Source organism: Microcebus murinus, chromosome 19 (assembly GCF_040939455.1).
Source record: "Microcebus murinus isolate Inina chromosome 19, M.murinus_Inina_mat1.0, whole genome shotgun sequence".
Taxonomy (NCBI): domain Eukaryota; kingdom Metazoa; phylum Chordata; class Mammalia; order Primates; family Cheirogaleidae; genus Microcebus; species Microcebus murinus.
Genome location: NC_134122.1, coordinates 52,791,411 through 52,800,829, shown reverse-complemented (window position 1 = coordinate 52,800,829; position 9,419 = coordinate 52,791,411).

The window sequence follows — 9,419 nt, the reverse complement described above, 5'->3', positions numbered from 1 at the left end:
CGCACAGACACTGGCCAATTCAAACAGACACAAGCCATCTGGCATAGCTATGAAAAAGATTCCAGCTAAATATTTGCTGAATGAATGCAAGCAGAGAGCCATTCCATTTCCCTGGAATCATACCTCTCGCTGTACTTACTCTGAGCCACACCCACCAAAGTCCCCCCACGCCCTGCCCCTGCTTGTTGGGTTGGTTGGGCTGATGTAACTATCTGATCTTATTTGTCAGTTTAAGTGATGGCTTCATGCATCAGTCTCTTATCTGACCCAGAGCTCCTTGAGCCCCAGCAATGCTGAGTCATGGACAAGACAAGGTTTCTCAGCATTCATGACTGAGATCTGGAACCTGGGCCATGGTCACCTTCGTTAGGGCCAGGCAAACTTGTGAGCCCCCTTCCTTGTGACTCTGGACCTCTCTTTGCTGGCAGACTGCTGTCTTGATGGCTGCCATTTAGGCCTGGGAGTTGATACTTGGTTGGGGGGGAGGGTGGCCTCTCAGAAGGCAAGCTCGGGAGCAGTCTTCCAAGAAGTTGCCTCTAAAAACAACAAAAAAAGAAAAGAAAGAAAAAGAAAGAAAGAAAGAAAGAAAGAAAGAAAGAAAGAAAGAAAGAAAGAAAGAAAGAGAAATTTAAAAATCAACAAAAAATAAAAGAAACAAAAAACCAAGAAGTTGCCTCTGATAGTTGAGTCATGGGGGAAGGGTAATTACCAGGGCATTACAAATTGGTGACAGAATTGGTATGGATCTCAATAGCAGACCTAGGGCAGATAGCTGGGGGCTGCCAACCAGAGACTTGATTATCAGTATAAGAATTAAGCAAGCAGGTGCTGACAGCTGGGAGTCTGGAAGTGGTAGGAAATGGAAAAACTGGTGTCCTGTGTGTTCATTCTCAGGTGTGCTGAAGATGCAGTAGTTTCTGCAGCTGTGAGCATTAAAGGTACCATTTGCGTCAGTCTAACAGGTGCCAGGAACACGCCCCCCACCCGGCCCCTTCCTAATTACCTGTCACTTCTGCATCAAGTTCTCCAAAATGAATTTTTGTTCAACATGTCCTAATCCTAGCTGTTCCAGACATGGGTAGGATAATAATTGATTCTTAAATTTTTTGACCTCAGCTTTTACCAAGCACCATCAAAGCAGAAGGTACCATACAAAGCCTTAAAATTAGCTATCGTTTGGCAGCCAGGCTATGCTTGGAGAACAGCCGCAGTTGTTACAGCTGCATGTTGTGTGTGTTTATGTTTGTGTGAGTTTGGAGTTCAAGGAGGCCCAGATAGTAGGGAAGGAGAGGCAAAGCCCGGGCTCTCATTTGGAACATTCTATCCCATGAGAGAAGATTTATCCGAAGAGGGAAGATTTCTCCCAAGAGCTCAGTGCAATGAGTGAAAGCAATTTAGAAGGCTGCCAGGCCCAGGGGAGACCCAAAGCATCAGAAGTAGGAGACTGAGGGTCCTGAATGGGAAACAGAAGTTAGAATTGAGGGGAGGGCTCCTGGGAAACACTACATTTCAGAACCCAAGATAGAGCCCACCCAGGGCTCATGGTTATGCAAGAGAAAAAGGAATCTGTTGTCTAATTGAATTGTTAAAATGTATGGAATTCCTTAATGGCACCTTCACAGCATAGACTGATATGGGAAAAGAACTAACTGGGTAAAGCTACACCCACTGGCATGGAAAGATTGGCCACTGCATAGTTTAAGAAGTACGTCTCAGAGCAATACAGATAACATAATCTTTTTCATTTAAAAACTATATTTATATATGTGTAGAAAATGCATGTAAGGATATATACCAAATTGTTAATGATGGGTATTTCTGGGAACGGGGTTAGAGGTAATGGATTTGGGGAGATGGATAGGTGGAGGAGTTTGATAACTTATTTTTACTTTATACATTTGTGAAATGTTATATATTCTGCATGTAATTGTATATATTTTATAGAATGAGCATTTATTGTTTTAAGAAAATAATAAGCAATAGAAGTGGCAAAAAAAATGTATGGAATTCCTGCAGGGATGCTTCCCATTTGGAGTGTCCAACTTACATGAGAACTATGAGATTGAGTGAATGGCACCAGAGGACACAAGTCCAATGGAAAGTTTCTTTAAGTGTGCTTTAAGGGTCATCTGCCTGAGAAGTCAATGAAGTCAAATGTTTGCCAAAAACAAAAGGCAGAGTCATGGCCCATTCCCTGGGCCTACTGACTCAGAACCCCCCCCCCCCCCCCCGCAGGTGGGGCCTGGGCGCCTACTCTTGGACTGGTGACTCTTAAAGCTTAGGAAGTCCAAATGCTGCTCATAGGTCACACAATCAAGTGAGGAAGCAGAGATGGTGGCTTCCTCTGCCTCCCACACAATTTTCAACGTTTTAGGAAGTGCCATAGAGGAAGGCAAAGTAGACGAACGCATTTTTCTTTGGCCTCCTACCATTTTGTTTTTCATTTTTAAATTTTATTTTCATTTTGAGCACTCAAAATGTGAGAAGAAAAAGGGCATCCTTTTTTGTTTTTCACCTGCGTGGGCCTGGAGTGCCCTGTGAAAGGTGCCCTGCCCCGTCTTGCCCCATTCTCACAGCCTGCTTTTCAGCAGGGCCCCTGACTCCCTCAGGGGGTCACCGCCAAGAACCCCTGGAGAATATGCTGTTTCCTGATTCAGCTGGGTCTCCAGGTCTGAACACCCAAGATCAGCATCTAAAATTAGGGGCTGGGCAGGCTTACTTGAACGGGAAAAGAGCCAAGAGCCGGAGGACTCCTTGGATTTCCAAAGATCTGAACAAAGGAGCTGAACGCCCTCTAGTGGGCGAGAATATGCTTCCCAGCCCTGCTTAAGGGCCTGGCTCAGGCCTGCCTCTGAGCCCACCCACCCATCAGGCAGTAACCAAAGGGTGAGCCCCTGGAAACACCACTCAAGATCCCTGACTAAGGGTAAAAAGTGGAAAAAATGTGCTGTTGTGTTTTACTAATTTCAATGTGATTTTAGGATACATTGCCATAATGCATAATGTTCTAATAATGATTGCCTTCTGTAATCTCAGTGAGATTAAGGCAACTACAGGTAATTCACACACATATAACATGTAACCTGTTAAGATATCCAAGCACCTCGGACTCCACACCAAGAATTCCGTCTGGGAAGGTTGGTCTCTGGGGAGAGGCAACTAGCTTTGGGACAGGCATTCAGGAGCTGTAAAAGAGGAAAGAGACACCTTGCAAATGAGGATATTTGGCTGAATCACTCTAGGCACTATCTGAGAGGTGTTTCTGCTGGCCAGATTGTCCTCTCACCTGAAGTTATCAACTCAGTTACCCCTCAATCCTACTGTACATATTTTGAGAAAGAAAATACACAAATGAACAGTAAAGTGCCTACTTAATAGGGTTTGAAAGAAGTAGATTGTGCCTAAAAGACACCAGACTTCTCCAGAAAAGGATACAAGAACAACAACAACAAAAACTACAGACCAATATCCCTTATGAACATACATGCAAATATTCTAAACAAAATACTAGCAAACTGAATTCAACACATCAAAAAAATAATTCACCACAATCAAGTGGGTTTCATCTCAGGGATGCCATGATGGCACAACATACACAAATCAATAAATGTGATTCACCACATAAATAGAATGAAAGACAAAAACCATATGATCATCTCAGTAGATGCAGAAAAAGCATTTGATAAAATCCACTATCCCTTCATAATAAAAACCCTTAAAAAACTAGGCATGGAAGGAACATACCTCAAAATAATAAAACGCATATATGAAAAAAGCCCACGGTCAATCATACTGAGTGGGGAAAAGTTGAAAGCATTCCCTCTAAGGACTGGAACCAGACAGAGATGCCCACGTTCACCACTTCTATTCAATATAGTACTAGAAGTCCTAGCCAAAGCAATCAAGTAAGTGGAAGAAATAAAAGGCATCCGAATAGAAAAAATGGAGGTCAAACTATCCCTGTGTGCCAATGGTATGACCCTACATCTGGAAAAACCTAAAGATTCCTCCAAAAGACTCCTAGAATTGATAAATAAATTCAGTAAACTCTCAGGTTACAAAATTAATGTACACAAATCAATAGCGTTTCTATACTATTATATATATAGTAACAGCCAACCTGAGAATCAGATCAAGAACTCAATACAGGCCGGGCGCTGTGGCTCACGCCTCTAATCCTAGCTCTTGGGAGGCCGAGGCGGGCGGATTGCTCAAGGTCAGGAGTTCAAAACCAGCCTGAGCAAGAGCGAGACCCCGTCTCTACTATAAATAGAAAGAAATTAATTGGCCAACTGATATATATATATAAAATTAGCCGGGCATGGTGGCGCATGCCTGTAGTCCCAGCTACTCGGGAGGCTGAGGCAGAAGGATCACTGGAGCCCAGGAGTTTGAGGTTGCTGTGAGCTAGGCTGACGCCACGGCACTCACTCTAGCCTGGACAACAAAGCGAGACTCTGTCTCAAAAAAAAAAAAAAAAAAAAAAAAAAAAACTTTAAAAAAAAAAAAAAAAAAAAAGAACTCAATACAATTTATAAAAATGCAAAAAAGTAAAATAAAATATCTAGGAATATATTTAACCAAGGAGGTGAAAGATCTCACAAGGAGAACCATAAAAAATACTGATGAAAGAAATCGCTGATGACACAAACAAATGGAAAAACATCCCATGCTTGTGGAGTAGAAGAATCAATATTTTTTAAATGTCCATACTGCCCAAAGTGATTTATAGATTCAATGCAATCCCCATCAAAATAACAACATCATTTTTCACAGAACTAGAAAAAACAATACTGAATTTCACATGAAATAAAAAAAGAGCCCAAATAACCAAAGTAATCCTAAGTAAAAAGAACAAAACTAGAGGCATCAATCACATTACCTGACTTCAAATTATAGTATAGGGTAAGTAATCAAAATAGCATGGTATTGGTATAAAAATAGACACATAGATCAATGGAACAGAATAGATAACCCAGAAATAAAACCAAATACCTATAACCAACTGATCTTTGCCAAAGCAGACAAAAACATACACTGGGGAAAAGATGCTATATTCAACAAATGGTGCTGGGAAAATTAGATAGCCACATACAGAAGAATGAAACTGGATCCCTATCTCTTACCATACACAAAAATTAACTCAAGATTGATTAAAGACTTAAACGTAAGACCTGATACCAGAAAATTCTAGAAGAAAACTTAGGCAAAACTCTTCTGGACATTGGTCTGGGCAAAGAATTTATGACTAAGACCTCAAAACAAATACAACAAAATAAATAAATGGGACTTAATTAACCAAAAATTTCTGCATAGCAAAAGAAATAACTAATAGAGTAAATAGACAACCTACAGAATTGAAGAAAATATTCACAAACTATACATCCAACAAAGGACTAATATCCAGAATCTATAAGGAACTCAAATCAGCAAGAAAAAATACAAAAACAAAAACAAATAACCCCATTTAAAAAAGACATGAACAGACATTTTTCAAAAGAAGATCTACAAATGGCCAATAAACATATGAAAAAATGTTCAACATCCTTAATCATCAGGGAAATGCAAATTAAAACAATTAAAACCACAATGAGATATTACCTTACCTCTGTCAGAATGGCCATTATTAAAAAGTCAAAAAACAATAGATGTTGGCATGGAAATAGTAAGAAGGGAATGCTTATTCACTGTTGGTAGGAATGTAAATTAGTACAACCTTTATGGAAAGCAGTATGGAGATTCCTCAGCTAAAAGTAGACCTACCATTCAATCCAGCAATCCCACTACTGGGTATCTACCCAAAGGAAAATAAGTCATTATATCAAAAAGACACATGCACTTGTATGTTTATTGCCCCACAATTCACAATTGCAAAGAGATGGAATCAGCCTAAGTGCCCAGCAACTGAAGAGTGGATAAAGAAAATGTGGTATATATAATATTAATATATACTATGGAGTACTACTCAGCCATAAAAAGAATGAAATAATGTCTTTTTTAGCAACTTGCATGGAACTGGAAGCTATAATCCTAAGTGAAGTATCTCAGGAATGGAAAAACAAAGACCACATGCTCTCATTTATGAGTGGGAGCTGAGTGATGGGTATACATGGTCACACAGATTGGTATAAGGGACTTTGGAGACTCAGAAAGGGGGAGGGGGAGGGATTAAAAACTACCTACTGGGTACTACGATGTTTCCCCGAAAATAAAACAGGGTCTTATATATTTCCTCAAGAAGACACGCTAGGGCTTATTTTCAGGGGGTGTGTTATTTTTTGTAAGTACGGTACTACAATCTACATTTATTCAAATATAGTTAACTCGTCTTCTTCTGGAACATCATCATAACTCTCCAAACCCCGAATTCCATCCTGAATTTCTTGCAACTTTATTTCCTTTAGAACCATTGGCCCCAATCTCTCATGTCGAGCAATGAAGCTCTCATGGGGCAGATGAGAAGGGCTGCTCGTCTTCTTTACCGCTCCACGACGAAATGCATGGGTTGTGCAGATGTGCTGCATAGCCACGCCCAACACTAAGTCTATTTTCGGGGTAGGGCTTATATTGTGCAAATGCTTAGAAATCCTGCTAGGACTTGTTTTATGGGTAGGTCTTATTTTTGGGGAAACACAGTATGTATACTATTTGGGTGATGGGTTCACTTAAAGCCTGACTTAGTAACTATACAATTCATCCGTGTTCCAAGAAACTACTCATACTCCCTAAATCCATTGAAATAAAAAAAATTTTAAGAAAAGACTCCAGGCTTTTAATAAAAGCTTAAAAAATAAAAGTGCACATCACCTCACACCCATTAGGATGGCTACTATGAAAGAAAGGGAAGAAAGGAAGGAAAGAAGGAAGGAAGGAGTCAGTAAGGATGGAGATATTGGAACACTTGTTCATGGTCGTGGTAATGTAGAATGGTACAGCTGCTATGAAAAGCAGTATGACGGTTCCTCAAAAAATTAACAAAGGAATTACTACATACCACAATTCTACTTCTGGGCATATAACTACACGAATTGAAAGCAGGGCCTCAAAGAAATATTTACACATCCATTTTCACAGCACATGATTCACAGCAGCCAAAGGGTGGAAGCAACCAAAGTGTCTATCAACAGATGAATGGATAACTCAAATGTGGTCTGTATGTACAACGATCTATAATTCAGCCTTTAAAAAAATGAAATTCGGACACATCCTGCAGCATGGATGAACTTTGGGACATTATTCTAAGTAAAATAAGCCAGACACAAAAAGACAAATATTGTATGATTCCATTTATATGACATATTTAGTCATCAAAATCCCAGAAAAGGATAGTAGGATGGTGGCTGCTGGGGGCTAGGAACAGGGGAATAGGAGTTATTGTTTAATGTGTAGGGAGTTTTAGTTTTGCAAGATGACAAAGTTCTGGAGAGCTTCGAGCGATAATGACGTGTCAATGCAGGTTCACCAAGTGTAACAAATGCACGGCTGTGGCGGGGATGTCAACAGTCAGGGAGGCTGTGGCCCTGTGGGGCAGGGCGCATAGAGGAACTCACCACACTTTGCACTCACTTTTGCTATGAACCTAAAAGTGCCCCCCCAAAATAAAGTTCAATAATAATGATCAAGGCTGGGTGTGACCGTTTCATGCCTGTAATCTGAGCATTTTGGGAGGCAAAGGCAAGAGGATCACTTGAAATCAGGAGTTCGAGACCAGCCTGAGCAAAAGTGAGACCTTGTCTCTACAAAAAACACAAAAATTAGCCAGGCCTGGTGGGGAGTGCCTGTAGTCCCTGCTATTCAGAAGGCTGAGGCAGGAGTTTCCATAAGCCCAGGAGTGGTGGCTGCAGTGAGCTATGATGACGCCATTACATTCTTGCCCAGGCAACAGAGTGAGACTCTGTCTCAAAAATTAATGAATAAATGAATAATAATTTCTGGAGATGGATGGTGGTGATAGTTGCACAACAATGTGAATGTACTTAATACTATTGAAAACTGCATACTTAAAAATGGTTAAGATGGTAAATTTAATGTGTATTTTACCATAATTAAAAATTAAAAATAAAGTATAAAAACAAAAGGCAGATGGAGATGATGGGCTAGAATGGGACAGTAATCTAGGAACCAGAGAGTACTGTACATTTAGAAATGTCATAAAACGAAGTTATAGTAATTTTTTAAATGTATTTTAAAAGTATTTTATTTATTTACTTTCTTTTTCTTTGGAAAGTGTACAGCCTTTGCAAAAAAAATATTATCTTAACAAACATTTACTTTAAATTTCAAAACCAATTTTATTTTTACTTTTTGTAGAGATGGGGGCTCTCTATGTTGCCCAGGCTGGTCTTGAACTCCTGGCCACAAGCACTCCCCTCCCCCCCCTCAGCCTCCCAAAGTGCTGGGATTACAGGCTTGAGCCACTGAACCCAGTGTAAAAACAAATTTAAATAAAAGTTCACAGAAAATAATGCTTCGTGAGACAGGCAAGTGGGGAGAAAGCAGACACAAACATTTTAGGGCCTTTGTTCCGAAGGAACATCACTGAGGTCTGAAGGGGACAGTCGGGATGGAGGGAGGCTGGCTCAAACCAGGGAATTGGCCCTCCCCTAGGATCCAGGTGAATCACAGTTGCTATTCTGAATCATCCAGCTAGGAAAGTGGTTATTTTTAGGCCGGAGAATTGTGATGAAGGAAGATGATGAAGCCAGTGTTTTGTTCCTTCCATCCCTAAGAACCTTTGGACCACCATTCGTCCTTGAAATCATTAGGTGCGTGCAGAAGAGGACCCCAAAAATCGGAAAAAGTTGTGGAAATGTCAGACGCAGGTCTGACATCGTTTGCTTTTCGCTTTTCAGCAGCGAGGAAATCTGGAGGGAAGTTCCCATCCATGCCCAGCGCTTTGCATGGTCCCACACAGAAAGCCCTGAAGGGTGGCACACAGGAAGAGCATGTGTGCAGCTGCCGGAGGCAGGGAGGCCAGGTGGCCACGGCCTGGCGGGACCCACGTGTCCAGATGGGGCAAACCCCCAGAGCAAGGCCCAAGGTCAGTGTGCTGTTGAGGGCAAACCAGAGGCAGTAGTTAAAGCCGTGAAAAGAGTTCCATTCAGGACTATTGCGACAGGGGAAAGGGACCTTGACACAGAACTGGGCTCAACTGAGAACACAACATGAGCAAGCCGGACTTTATTGCCAAAGAGCAGGGGGGTCGGGTAGAAACTTACTAAGAGTTAATTATTAAAGCATCAGGTGCAGGGGGATTCTAGCTAAACCGACTCAGAATATGGAAACAAACATGCGATGCAGTTTCTCCCACTATAAGCTCTCAAGGCCCTTCTGACACCAGACGTTGTGGGGTTGTGGGTCCCACCCATCAAGCAAGTGATCAGTTATGCAGTGGACACCAGCTCAGTGTCCTACAATTG